Consider the following 14957-nt stretch of genomic DNA (forward strand, 5'->3'; position numbering starts at 1 on the left):
CCCCCCCCCCCCCCCCCCAACTATTATCTCAAGATCTGGGCTTTTAATTTAAATGGTTAGTGGAGTTTGAATCTTGTTGCGTGAAAGGCAACCTAAGAAAGCTTGAAAGGAAGCTTACTATTCTCTTGTTCCAATATAGGAAGAATTCTGTTAGCCACAAAAAGACATCAGTTTCACAGGCCTCAGCTAACACTATTAAGACCTACTTCATGGAAAGACTTTAAGAGCACACACAGCAGGTTGCTTATATCTCATAACTCTTCCCCTTGAAGGGCAGACAGCATAGTCCTGGAAACAGAACTATAATAGACTTGCTATGACTGACAAAGGAAAACTAGTGGTGTCACTTTTTAAAAAAAGATGAGAGGTAGCATTTAAATTCTGTCCCTGTTAGTACTTTGCCCCTTAAAATCATGAAGAAGATGGAAGAGGAAGAAAATGAAGACAATGACATTCTCTCTGTGTAATGATCCGTTAGAATAGAGGTGGCCAACCTGCAGCACAGGTGCCATGAATGGCACAGGCAGCCTCTGCATGTAGGGCATGGAGGACTGGAGTGGGGACAGGCAGCGGAAGAAAACAGAGCAGAGACCAGAGCAGCAGATCTAGTCAGGGAGCACAGGACAGGGAACAAAAATCAAAACAGTCCATCAGGCAGGGGAAGGGGGCTGGAATGGCACATGGAAAAGATGTGGAACTAATCTGTGGCACACTTGCTGAAAAAGTTGGTCCCCACTGCCTTTGAAGATACTTTAGGGGAAACCTGTCCTCCTGCCACAAAACCCAGGTTTGTCCCTATCCAACTGGTGACTATTCAAACTACTGTGTAGTTCAGTGGTTCTCAACCTTTTTAGACTCAAAGCACCCTTGGAAAATGCCAGTTCTTAGTTTTCACTCATTTTTTTTTGACTGCAGACAGTGTGAGCAATTCCTCTGTTGATAGAACGCAGAAAGACCACAACAGGTCACTTTTTTGACATTATGGATTCCCTGTGCTTAATCTTGTGAATCACGTGCAAGTGTCTACACACTTACAGCACTAATATTGCAGAGCACCTTGGAGCACCTTTAAAAGGCTCTCACAGCACCCCAGTGTGCTCTGGCATCGTGGCTGAGAACCACACGTGTAGATAGCAGGTTCTCTGCACATGTATAGGTGTCCATAGACATTAGTGTTGTGCACTCTTCAGTCTGTGCACTAGCACTAACATCTGTAGGTGCCTATACATGTGCAGGGCACCTGCTCCAACATGTTGTAATTACCATGCATCAGAGCAGACTCGATAATCAAGTCTGCTGGAGTGTGGCAATTACTGTGCTCCAGACTGTAGTGGCATGTGTATCAGCATCCCTGTGCTGAAAAATGGCAGTGGGGGCACTTTAACTAAAGCTCACCAAGCCAGCTGTAATTAAAGTGCCCCCATTGCCATTTTTCAGCACTTGGACACTGATACACATGATGCTCCAGGCACTTTAATTAGAGCAGCTCTTGGAGCCACTTTAATTAAAGTGCCCCCTCCTCCCGAAACATGCCTATAAACACCTCAAGGTATCAGAGAGCCAAGAAACCAGTTTTCTCTATTCATAATTTCTTTTCAATACAGCAGTAGAAGGGGCCAGCGTGCCTAATGGTCTGCAAGAGCAGTGAGACTCAGAAAGGCCTACTACTTATCACAAGCTGCAATGGTGTAGAGGATGATCAAACAAAATGTCAGCACTTAAAAATCAACAGGAAAAAATACTACTCATAGTAATAAAATCAGAGGGTGGAGTTTTAGTATTTAGAATCCAGTTTTCTTTCAATACGCACACACAATTCTCCGTACTCCCAGATATTCAGAATGCAGGGTATAATCTCGACTACATTCCCCCAAATTTAAGACCAGACATATTTTAATGCTAAAGAAGCTGACAGCATCTATTTAAACAGGATTATCAGAGCAGTCTGCAAAAGGCACTGCACTGTAATTTCAACTAGGCTTTTCTGTCTTCTGAATGCTTCTTTGTGCATATAGAATAATTAAGTGGCATGTTTGTCAGCAGTGATATATAAACCCACAGAACCTGTCAAGATGCTAGAACTCTGAAATTTGTTATATCCAAGCAGCGTGTATTTGGGAGCTGAGGAGTGGGGATAACTTGCAGAACTGGTTAACTGACTGGGACTGCAGATCCACAAATAATACCGAGCTAAGTTCAAGAAAAACTTGAGAATAAAATTCCCTTAACTAAGGATGGGACAAGTAACAGCAGATATGCAGGCCATTAGGTCTAAGAGGAAAGAATATTAAATTTGTGTTAGCTTCCTTTTATGTTACAAAACAACAAGAGACCAGGAGGTGAAGTATATATCCAACACCCAAATGATTCCGTCTCTAGTTCCAGTGCATGTGACAAAAGAGCCTGGGAATCTGCTCATAAAAAACAATAAATAAATAAAAAAATAAATCAGACGTCCGTCTGGCTGAGGACTTGAATGCTGCAGTCTTCTTGAACTGTGGAAGTGGCAAAATACATCTTGGCTTTGCTTTTGCCCTTCTTTTCTGCCAGAAGACTGCTCCTTGCAAATAAATTAGACCTAATACCCATGTCTGTATCAACTCATTTCCCTCCTGATAATAATTTACCTCCTTGTTCAAAATGTTGTCCTGAAATCAGAGAGAAGATATGAACTTAAAATGTCCTGGCCACGAAGTTTTGGTAGTGTTGGAGTGATATTGTAGTTGTGATGGTCCAGGAATTATGTGAAAGGCATGGATTTTTGTGGGTGATATTTTTTATTGGACCAACTGCATGGCTGGGATGAAGTTAGGCAAGCTTCCAAATGCAAGACATTCTTTATCAAGTTCTGAAGGCAGAGTAGAGTTGAACCTACAAACTAATTAAAGTGTGTGTGCATATATGTGGCGTCAATAAAAAGATATCACCCACAAAAATCCTTGCTCTACCCACAAAGCTAAGAATATTTTAAAATGGATATGCACTCTCCATCCCTTCTCTTGGAGCCATTCTACTTTGTATCAGAAGTCACTGAAGGCAGTGAGTGCAAGAAGGACGCTTCAGACCAGTGGGCAGAATGTTCCCTTCTGCAGTAACTATTTATACAAAGTGGCAGAGTATCAACAGAAAAGATGCAGAGCCCTAGCCCAAAGCTACCCCAGTCCCTACTCCTGGTGGTTAGGGCACTCTCCCGAAATGTTTTATGTTGCAATTGAAAACATCTTTTACTTCCAGAGCTCTTTTCTTAAGTAAAGAAAGGAAGAACATGGGACTAGCAAAATTTGCCTGCTTCACTGAAAAGAATTCATGGAACATTTTCCCTTTTGCAAAGCCAATGCATCATACTATGTTTCATACACCAGAACTATGAGTGTGTAATAAGGGTGTACTGATAAAGATTTTTTTGGCTAATACTGATGGCCCATTATTAACCAACCACAGTGGCTGATACCCATCTAATTGCCAATATACAGCCCTGCAGCTTGGAGAGCAGCTTCCCACCAGTAAGTCTGTGGTGGGGAGGGAAGGGGCATGGAGGGAGGGGAAGGGCATGGGGGGGGAACAGATTGAGGACCCCATGGTGATGGAGGGAGTGGGGCTGGGGCTGCCCAGCCAGGGTGTGAGATGGAGCCATAGGTAGTTTGCCTGGGGGGTGCAGGGAGGGTGGCTTCCGCGGCTGCATGCAGCCCCAAGAAAAGCATGGGAGGCATGTGCCCCCAGATTTGTGTGCAGGGCAAGAGCAGGCTGCCTGCTGTGGGCTGGAGCCAGGGGCTGTACCGGCCTCTTCCCGGTAGGGGGGCTGGGCCGTAGCTGTGCTCGGGGCAGCTGGAGGAGAGGCAGCAGCAGCAGCGCTGGGAGGGGGAGCTACAGGATGGGCTACAGCCACCCCAAAAATTTGCCATAGCCGCTCTGTAGCCCTCCTCCCAGTGCTGCCACTGCCCACACCGCCCTGAGTGCTGCCCTGGCTCAGCCCCCCTGCCAGGAGGAGGCCTAGTACAGCCCCTGGCCCCAGCCCGCCCTTGACCCACACACAAATCCAGGGGGCATGTGGCCCCCGTGCTTCCCCTAGGAGTGGGCGCAGTGGCAGGAGCTGCCCATGGCTGTCCCGCACCCCACCCCAGGCAGCATCTACCCCAGCCCCACCCTCTCCCCCACCATAAGGGCCTCAATCTGCCCCCCACCATGACCTTCACCCCCACAGACTTACCAGCTGGACACTGCACTCCAATATGCAGGGCTGCATCTGTGCACATACACACGGCATTTATTGGTAACAGAATCAGCCACACTGTCCCAAAGAAACAAAAAAAAAAGCCAACTGCCGATCACGTCAATTTTCCTTTTAGCGGTGCCAATATATGGACCAATAAAAACATTATACAGTAGATTTGCACTGATATATAGACAAAATCTACAAATCCATTTTTTCTAATGGTAATCTGACGACAGTACAATTGGATTAAAAAAAATACAGACATATTTAAGCTGGTCTCTAGTGTTCTTTGCTTCTCCTTTTTGCTATTTGTTTGTGTTGTATATGCACAGGACTGGCACCTGTGACCCCAGTGAAGGAAAGCCAACTGTTGCTAACAGCAGGGAAAGTATTGTGGTAGTCAACCACACCCCTTCTCTGACAGAAGTGGAAGGGATCCTAAAGACGCTTGCAATCCCTCAGCACAGAGCTGACCAACCCATGACTTCCAGACCATGTGTGCCCTCCCCCAAGGGTAACATGCAGTCCCTAGGCTCCTACCTGGCTACCCGCTACTTCTCCAGCAGCTTACATGGCCAGAGTATCCAGCCTCTACCTTTCTCCTCCCATTTCCGCTTCCTGCCTCTAGCCTCAGCACTTGGGGTCAGGGTGGGATGAAGCTAGGCATCTGGAGGGTGCTGTACATGCATCAGGAGAAAATCCAAACAGCCCACTCTGGAAGAGAGGAGCTGCATACTGTCTCGGATGGCCGGAGCCGACTCGAGGTGATTTTAGAAATTACTCGTTCGCTGGGCGGGCTGGTGAATGGAGAGGCAGACAAAGCTTAATGGTTGCAAACACTTTACTTATGCCGCTTGTAGCCGCGATGCAGATGGTCCGGGCATTTGAACAACTATGTGAGTTGCTCCAGCTGGCAGGGCTCAGGCCAGCTAATCCATCCACAAATTAAGCCGGCGGGGAAAGGGTACATCGAGGATTGTGCTCGGCGACGGGGAGAAGAATCGATAGGTGATCAGTCTATCGACCAGCTCAGCGGCAAGTCAGATCTCTTTAGAGGCACTCTGCAGCGTGCTCAAAGTTCTCCGACTCAGGCGGAAGTCGCACGAAATTTTAAACGGCTAGCAAGCCAATTACTAGCCGCCACATAGGAATAATTTAGAACTGGCCAATAGCGGGACACAAATTTGCATTCAAATGGCGGGAACTCTCTTGCACCGGGGTTTTTCTGTTGCAACAAAAACCCTTTGCTGTGCAAGAGGCTCTCACGTGCCGGGAAAATTCCATCGTGCCGAGGCACCAAAATCACTGGGTTGTGACACACACATGTGGCCGCTGAAGAATCTGAGCTGCCTAGGCTATGCATGCAATGGGGAGAGCCTGGGGGTCTGCAGCTCACATGGCATGTGGTCTCCTGTTGCCCAGAAATTGGGCAGTTCTGCCTTAGTGAATACTTTCCTAGCTTATTTGCTTCTACTTTAAAAATAAACTGTACTTCCAAATTACAAAACTAGTTTTTCACAACAGAACTTTGAAGCCTTCTTGGTGCAATGAGCACTCCAGAATCAGAGTTATTTCTACAAACAGCGGTGAGAATTTAAGCAAATGGAAAGCTAGAATTCCCATTTTTGTGCTAATGCTGCAGTACCTTGAATATTCAATTGCAGCCAGTTTCAAATAAACTTTTTGTCTCTCAGCATAACCTAGTTATCACCAACTTTAAGGCTTTCAGTGTTAAACAATGGAAACATCCCAAAATACTACTTCATACTAAGTTTACTGGATAGGAATCAGATTTTACAGGGCATCAAAACTAGAAGAGTCAATCTCATCTGTTTGCATAAGGATGCTCAAAATACAAGGTATTAGCTGCAAGTAAACTGAGGATGGCATTACACCAGGTTATTTCATCATCTTTCTAGGGTTACCAGAACATCAACTGGTGAGCTTTGAGGGGTGGAGCTGGCTACATGCACCTGAATAAGATCAAGCCTTTAGCTTCCACTGAATTTGATACTGTACATAATCACCAAAGACCCCTGAGGATGAGATCCCTGGTTACACATCTACTGCTTCATGTTTCATATCTAGTGGGTTCCACAATTAAAGCATGACCTACAAAACATGCTTTGATGACTGCAAATCTTGATGCCCTGCACAAGAAACACACACCTAATACACTAATTCCATGCACTGGAAAAAGAGAAGAGAAGGTTTAGACTGCTGTAGAAAAACACAACAGCACTGATTAGTTAAAAAAAAAAAAAATCCTGAAGGAAAAGCTGTTACCTCCCTCATGAAAATACTACACGCTTTTCTCAGCAAGATGCGTAAGAGACATCAGCTCAACATATCTGAGCAAGACTGAGGCACTCATTTGTGCAAGACTGAAAGAAAGTAAGGATGGTTTAAATTTTAAGTATTCAAATAGTTGCTATAAACACTGAAAAATGGATCGCTGATAAGCTCTGACAAATACCTTGACATTGGTAAAGGTTGCAAAAGGCTGTCAAGGAGAAGAGCCAAAGCAAACTGATCTGGCCTCCAGCACTGCTTTAATAAATATTCACACATATCAAATAAAATCTCAGGGACCCACTCATGTATAATGCTAATCACCTTAAGTCAGTGCTTCCCAAACTTTTCCTTAGCATGGCCCCTCACTCCCATCCCACAGGTCCGTCGTCGTGTCTCTCCCCCCCACCCCGCTAATCTTATGACCCCATGTGGGTTTGAGACCCAGTTTGCGAACTGCTGCCTTAAGTTATCCTTCTGCAGCTGGCCGCAATTGAAATGCTGAGAATGAGCTTCATTGTGAATGTTAGCTGACCAAAGAATGAAAGCAAAGTGTGACTTCAAGTCAAAACGCTCTAAGGAAAACAGGCAGTTAGTGTCTTGTAAACAAGGCTTCAGACTTCAAAGTTTGGATGCAGAATACCAGCACACTCCAGCTGCAGTATCTGGATTCTATCAAATACCAATCCCAAATTTTAATCACGTCTCGGGTGGATCTGTTTTGTTTGTTTGTTTCAGGTACATTTTTATTGCTGTGAAAGGAACATGGGTCTGGCCAAGTGTCACTTTAAGAAATGCAGGATCTCTCATCAAGTTTGAAGACTACAAAGAAACAGGGTGAGTTTATTTAAGACCGAATGCCCACGCACTCAAGTGTAAGCACCTCTTTCAAAAATGGAAGCTTTTGTTACAGTCTCATATCAGTCTATGCCTTCTGCCTGTAAAGCCATAAAGGTATATACATGTGCTATTCAGATAAGCCTTTGCCACAAATCATGACACCAAAGAGAAAAGCTTCCAATACTGGTCCAGTTTTTCAAAGTCTGGAAATTCCTAATTGTGTACTTATTTTCTTTTCAAGGCAAAATCCAAAAAATGACTGGAAGACATGAATTACACTACAGCAGGGATGTCAAACTCATCCAGCCAGTGGGGCCAGATGAGCATCCCTGAGCTAGTCAGCGGGCTGGACCAGGAATGACCCCCAGTGAAGTGGCTGTGGCTCCAGGTCCAGCTTGTGCACCTCATGTACCAGTGCTGCAGACTGCACAGGGGGTCAGTTTGGGGCACTGTCTGCAGCCCACATTCTGGAATGCCCCCCTGTACTGCATGCAGCACTGGTCTGAGCCTGAATGCTGTGAGCACCACATGCTCTGTGCTGGGCCTGGGAACTGTGTGCACAGTGGACCCTGGAGCCAACCAGTTGCACACAGCACATGGAGCTGAACCAGCTGCACATAGCATGGGGCTGGGCCAGGACGTGCACTCCATGCAATGCCCCAGTGACCTGCCCTGCACACTGGCTCCAGGTCTGGTGGAGTGCCATATCGAGTACACACCCCATGGCAACCCACCCTGTGCTGCATGCAGTGTGCTCAGCTGGTCCAGCCCCATGTGCAACAGGTAGCACAGGCCAGCTCCAGGGTTCACTGTCCACTTGGTCCCCAGGGCCAGCACAGGTCATGCATTGCCCATGGGCTGAACCCAGTGCTCCACACAGCACAGGAGGTCTGGGTGCAGGCTTGTGCTGCCTCCAGCATGCATGGTACTGGACCCATCCTGCATGCAGTACACGGGGCCGGGGCTGGCACATGGGGTTGGTTCAGTGACGTGTGGGCAGATCATACAGTTGCATGGTCAGATTCAGCCCACGGGCCATATGTTTGACACCTCTGCACTAGAGGGTAGCTCCTTAAAAATAGGAAGGGTTATACTGAAGCTCTGCTTTGAAGAATGATGAATAGTCTTAAAAGGCTTAATTATTCATATAAATATGCCCATGGTACTCATCCACAGAAAACATAGGATCAAGAAGTCAGTCTATTTATTTCTACCTTGTTTTTCAATAAAGATACTGTGAATGAAACTTAATTAAGAATTCCAATGAGTGTGTGATCCCAAAAATAAGCCATCTCGGTCTGTTTTAGCTTAATTAATTCTGGAAATCTTATGGGAATAAACAGTAGTAAAGATCTCCAACCAACCAATTTCTACCATGAAAACATGGGTATGGAATATATATAGGAAACAAGTCATTTTGAAATTGATTTTTCTGGTCAAATACCCACTTTAAAAACAAAACATTTAATTAGTCAAATTAAGTATAAAGATTGAACTGCACTTGATTTTAAGATAGCTAATATTCTGAAGGAGTACAGACATAAATAATTTTGGTTTCAAATACAAGACTTTTCCAAGAGAAGTTCACCTATTTTCATTCTCACATGGTAATGCTTATGGTTCTCATGGGACTACAGCCATTTAATCTTACCGCAACACAGCTGTTCCAAAATAAACTATGCATTAACCCCAATATGACCCTCTCTTTCCTCTAACACACGGTGCACCAAAGTGACACACAGAAGCACATCTTCAAGTGAACACCAGTTGGATACTAGATTCCATTCCAAATATCATGCTGGTGGGTGAACTTTTCATGTATTACTTTATGGACAGCTTAAAAAAAGGCATTTTGGGCTGCCATGGACAGAACAATATTTGTTTTTCACTTTTAAAAGCTTAAAGCAAGTACATTTGACAAACCTTTTAAAATAGTCATTTAGCATAAAGAGATTAAATCCAACAATTTAGATACAGTTTTCTGAAGAAAGAACTGAATTTACTGCAGTTAAAAGACTTTAATGGTATTTAAAACTTCAACAGATTACATTTTTAAACACATTTATGATACTTTACATCCTACAAGTGTTAGACTGGATTTTTGAAAGGAATGGCAATCTCTCAGAGTTATCAAGATCATCTAATGGGCTCTATACATGCTATTTATAAACTCTAAAAAGCAGATTAAATAAATATCCAGGGACTTTCGTTAATGCTAATTATTAAACTGACAGACAGTGACAGCTCCATGGGGGCCACTTCAGTCTGTTGAGTAGATTCGTATTTAGGGACTTTTATTGGCCAGATTAGCATCTGACAGAATTTAAAAGCTTAACTCCTTAGCTCCTGGATCTAGATTGTAACACCCTATACGATTAGACTCAATAGTCACCAGCACACGCATACTCAACTTGTGTGAAAACAGTAGTTCTCAAATAACTGAGAAACTCTAGATGTAGTGCTTACACAGCTGCTTCTCTGAGTTAAAATGAAACAAGAGTTTATTTTAAAAATCCTCTCTTTAAAACCCCAAATGAACCCACTGCATCATTCTGGAGTCTAGATTATTAGGTGACAAACCTGCAGTTTAATACATGCAACAAGATGCCTTTCCCAAATAGTGCTGATACAAACTATGTCAAAAAGTCACCATTTTCATGCAGTTTACTTTTATTGCCAAAGGAAAAAGAAAGTCACCCAAAGGAAAAAAAAAAGTAATAAAAGTATTACTGAAGCTAAAGACATAGGCCCTCAACCCTGCAAGGTCAGAGATGCAAGTAGACCTCTTTGCTTACTCAGTAACCTACCAAAGTCACAGAAGGGGTTATTAGCTTGCAAGATCAGGGCCTTATTCCCTTACTTGCGTACGATAGATTCTGGATGGAATGGAAACCAGAATTCCAAAACAGAACAGATCTAGCATGGCATAACATACATCACTGATTTACATGCTGACATACAGCAACAGCTTGTGCCTGGATTATATGGGAAGTTACTCATTAACAGAACATATACATACCCAAGAAAATATCACCTCTCTTTTTGCTCTGCCAAGAAAAGCAGAAAGCCTACATTTAGGAAACTGCTATGCAGTTAGAAGGTCTGTTTTGCAGATTCATGGAATTCACATAGACATCCCTTTAAAATAAATACATGTATGCAGAGAGCTAAATTGAATGGAACCCACTACAGAAATGCAACAAGCTAATGCAGACCTGTAGAGCTACAGATGTTGTAGCTATAATCAGAGGTATTCAGAACAATAGAATTTAACAAAAATAAGTCTCTTAACTATTATATGCTGTACACAGCATATGGGCAATTTTCCAACAGAGATGAAATTGGCAGGCTCCCTGAAAGCCATTCCTGCAAACCCTACTGAGGCAAAACGCTAACTGATTTAAGTAAGATTTTTGCCTGCGTCAAAGCAGCAGGACAGTCAAGAATGTCTGGTGAGGTTGTGAGATGCAGTGACATACGCTTTAAGTCTAATACCCAACTGTTTGTGGTTAAAAGCTCATGTAGCAAGATGCCTTGTGGTTTTAATGTTGCAAGTCACGCAGCAACTATTTAAAAGGTTAATACTGGAATAAGTAAAGATCTTAAAATAAATTTACCAGGCAAAAAATCAAATTAGAGCACAGACCTTAGACTTCCCCCTTTTTTTCTCCCATATAAAGCTCACAGTGGAAACTTTCTATAATTCAGAGCACCTTAATCAGAGTTTTAGTTAGTGATACATTATCAAGGGTGAAAGTCAAGCACAGCTCAATGAGTGCTGAGCAGCTATGTCAAATAGCATAGGAACCATCTGCAGCCTCTATTCCAAACAACCACTGTGCTCCAGATCTTGGTGATGACCACCCCAAGGCAATTAAACCTGCCACCCTACTTGTGCTGTCAGAAAAAAGTGCCTCTTTGACCCTAATTCTGATGAGCTAGAAAAAACAAGCCCATCAAAACCATGGATCAGAACAATAGGGGCAGCTGCTGCACACCATACAGCTCTTCTTCCCCAAGCAATTTCTAGTCAGCCAGGAGCCTAGCCTTCTCTCTAATCAGCCTTTACTATCTCTATTACAGTAGCATGCAAAGGTCTAGACTAGGGTCTGGGCCCCACTGTGCTAGTCACTGTACAAACACATCTTGGGACATGGCCCCTCTCTCTCAGCTCAGTTTCTTCATTTGTCTGCACAATGAATTCACACCCTCCTAGCTTATTAAGCAAAATAAAAGACAGGACTACATAGGCACATGCCAGTCTATTCTGCCTTTTCCTACATTGTAGCTCCAGGAAATTGCAGGCCATAAAGTAGTTTACAAGCCAGTCTATTCTTCTCCATCTGTTTGAGGTTGCTATTTCATTCAAGATTCAAATGTATGCGAAGCCTCCGGGGGAAAAAAAATGCGCCTCTCGTAGATCAGCCCTCTATTAAGGCTTCAGACATAATCCAATACATCAGCTAAATGCATCCCAGAATCACAGCTAGAAACCCAATAGCAGTATTCTCATTTATGCAAAAGCAAGCCCCTTGGACCATATGAAACAGCAGGTCTTAAAATAATCTGTAATTACTCTGATTAGACACCAAAGTGATGATTTTTTACTGATGGGGGAGGGGAAGGGAGAAAAGTCAACACATCATCATCTTCTAGAAGTGCATATGGAATAATTCTCACCATATGTTATCAGACCTTTTCTGTCTGGTACACAGGAGCAGCCTGTCTAGGTGCCTATTTATACAGTCCCTATCAACATAATATTTGAGCACCTCACAATCTTTGATAGCTTTATCCCTACAGTAAGTTTAGGGCTAATATTCCCATTTTGCAGACAGGGAACGGAGGCACAGAAAGACTAAGATTTTGCCCAAATAAGTAACAAACAAATTTGGCCAATAACAAAGAAAATATCACCCATAGAAAGGATTCCCTTTCCTAGCACCCACCATTGCAATATTTGAGTGCCTCTATAATATCAATATTACATACCATACAATTCGTAACCACAGCATAAAGAAAATGTGTATAAAAGAAAATCTGATCAAAATTGTGGGTGGCAGAGGCTCCATTGTGTTAGGCTTATCAGAAGCCCAGCAGAAGACAGTCTGCGCCCCATGAATAGCTACTTCTTTTATTGGATGGGTGGCAGTGGCACTGGGAGCAGCACTGGGGGGAGAGGAGCAAAATTTGGGGTGGCTGAAGCCCCCTCTGTAGCCCCCCCTAGGAGCCGCCTCCACCCCCCAATGAGCTGCGGCTCTGTCCCATGCCCCGCCCCAACTCAGCTGGGCAGTGCCTACTCCTGCCCCCCCCACGCCTCTTCCCTCCCTCCACAACAGACTTACCAACTGCATGCAGCTGTATGATCAGCATCAGCCAATATGCCTTCTTAAATATTGGCTACTGGTATCAGCCCCCAAAATCTTTATCAGTGCACCCCTACCCTGGACCATCACAGGTACAACATTATGGGAGTCTATACACATGCTTTGAGGTAGAAGGGGGGAGCTTTAATTAGAGAGGCTCTGAGAGATGCTTTAGTTTAAAGCTCGTGCTGGCTTGATGAGCTTTAGATAAAGTGACCCCGCCATCCGTTTGAAACGCTGGGATGCTGAATGTGTGTGACATGAAGGCTGCTGGAGCACACCAATCAGCACGCCCCAGCAGACTCTCAGCAAACTTTATTAATCAAGTCTGTTCTAATGCATGCTAATTAGCAGAGCTCTGTCATGTGTATAGATGGCAATGTCCTTTAACCCACTTTGAGGGGTACCTTAGTGCTCAAAATTACAAAGGGGAAAACAATTCAGGTGATAAATCTACATTATGAACAAATTGTGCTCTCAGTCCTATATTGCTTGGAGAAGATATTGATAGATTCATGAAGTTAAAGTAGAGTGAATTTGTAAGAGAGAATTTTTCTGTTTAAACTTCTGATGTATTGGTCTGAGAGAAATTCTGTGCTTAATAACCTTAGATTCTACAATGGAAGATGAAAAAAAAATCCATTCTGTTCACAAATTGATAAACAGCTTGAAAAACCATTAGAATGTGACAGCATTTAAGAATTACAATTCTACAGAGGCCTATTTAACAGAAGAGGTACCTAAGCAATAATCCCAAGAAACGAATAGGAGGACCAAAATGCATGTGTAAAACTGATTCCCTATGCAGGAGAAAATGGAGTTTCTCCAGATCTGCTAGGTTCACTTTGGCCAAAGAAAATACGTTCCTTATGAGTGTTACTGGTAAGTGTAGATTTATGCTCATGGTTTTGTTGCTCAATAAAGAAGGTTGCGTCAATCTACCTGAGCTGCCCTTTCTACTAGAAGAGAGATTTAAGTTTACCCAAAGGGACATGGTTTACCATTAAAAAAAATACTTTCAGCAGATAGACAGCCCCAGCTTCAGAACTTGTATCCAAATCTGGGACTTGGAATTTGAACTAACTGTAACAGAAAATTCTACATCTGCTGCTTCGAATACAGGCTGGAACCAAAAACAGAGCAAGGTTGTTCCCTAGTTTGGGTGCCATTGAAGTGTTGCACAGAACATGCATGACTGTGGAGTGATAATTCCAAGATGTAATCCAGACTTCACCCAATCAAGGTGAAAGCACCAGTTCTTGGCCCAATCTACAGCCACAACATTTTCTGAAAACATCCTGTATTTTAATGCAACTGTCCTTAGATAAATGGATGGATATTATGGCATCTACCTGTGCTAAAGTCCACATCCAAGCACCTCCTTACAGCTGTGCGTCTGTGATGACATTATTTCACTTCCTGGTTTAAAAAACCCCAAAAGTCCATGGATTTTCTTTGCTTTGTATTAGATGTTGAGCAGCAAAGTAAGGATGAATGAGAAGAATGTATCCTAAAAGCCAGGCACTCTTATGCAACCCATCACCATTCCTCCTCAGTTTTGCCAAGTCAGTTTTGGAGGGGTAAGTAGGATTTAAGGCAATATGAAATGTGTACACACAAATAAATCTTGGTTCCAAGTCCTTTGGTGAAAGACTCCATATTTACTTCCCCCAACACTAACTTGAGAGTTGGAGTTTACCGAAGATACATAAGACACTTAAGACAGTGAAACTGGTTCCACAATTGTTTTAATAGCAAACTTTTAAAATGAAGCAGTATTTCCAACCCGCTTAGAAACATGAAACAATCTTCCAAGGATGGGTAAAAAAATTGGCTGATGGGGCGCACCCAGAGAGTAGTGGTGGACGGGCTGTACTCAACCTGGCGAGATGCAAGCAGTGGGGTACCCCAGGGCTCAGTCCTCGGGCCCGCACTGTTTAACATCTTCATCAACGACTTGGACGAGGGGGTGGAAAGCACTCTGTCCAAGTCTGCTGATGACACTAAGATGTGGGGCGAGGTGGACACACTTGAAGGGACAGAGAGGCTGCAAATAGATTTACACTGACTACAAAAGTGGGCAGATGAGAACAGGATGGGGTTCAATGTAGACAAATGCAGGGTGCTGCACCTTGGGAGAAGGGATCCACAGCATACATACAGGCTAGGGAGTTCCCGTCTTGAAAGCACAGAGGTGGAAAGGGATCTTGGAGTCATTACTGACTCCAAGATGAACATGAGCTGCC

General features: G+C 43.7%; 1 protein-coding gene across 3 annotated transcripts in view; it reads right to left on the bottom strand.

Moving 5' to 3' along the window:
* CCDC88C (coiled-coil domain containing 88C) overlaps window positions 1-14957 on the bottom strand; it is a 145135-nt gene that overhangs the window by 112285 nt on the left and 17893 nt on the right. The gene's annotated exons all lie outside the window — the stretch shown is intronic.

Source organism: Alligator sinensis, unplaced genomic scaffold (assembly GCF_000455745.1).
Source record: "Alligator sinensis unplaced genomic scaffold, ASM45574v1 scaffold608_1, whole genome shotgun sequence".
NCBI classification, from domain to species: domain Eukaryota; kingdom Metazoa; phylum Chordata; order Crocodylia; family Alligatoridae; genus Alligator; species Alligator sinensis.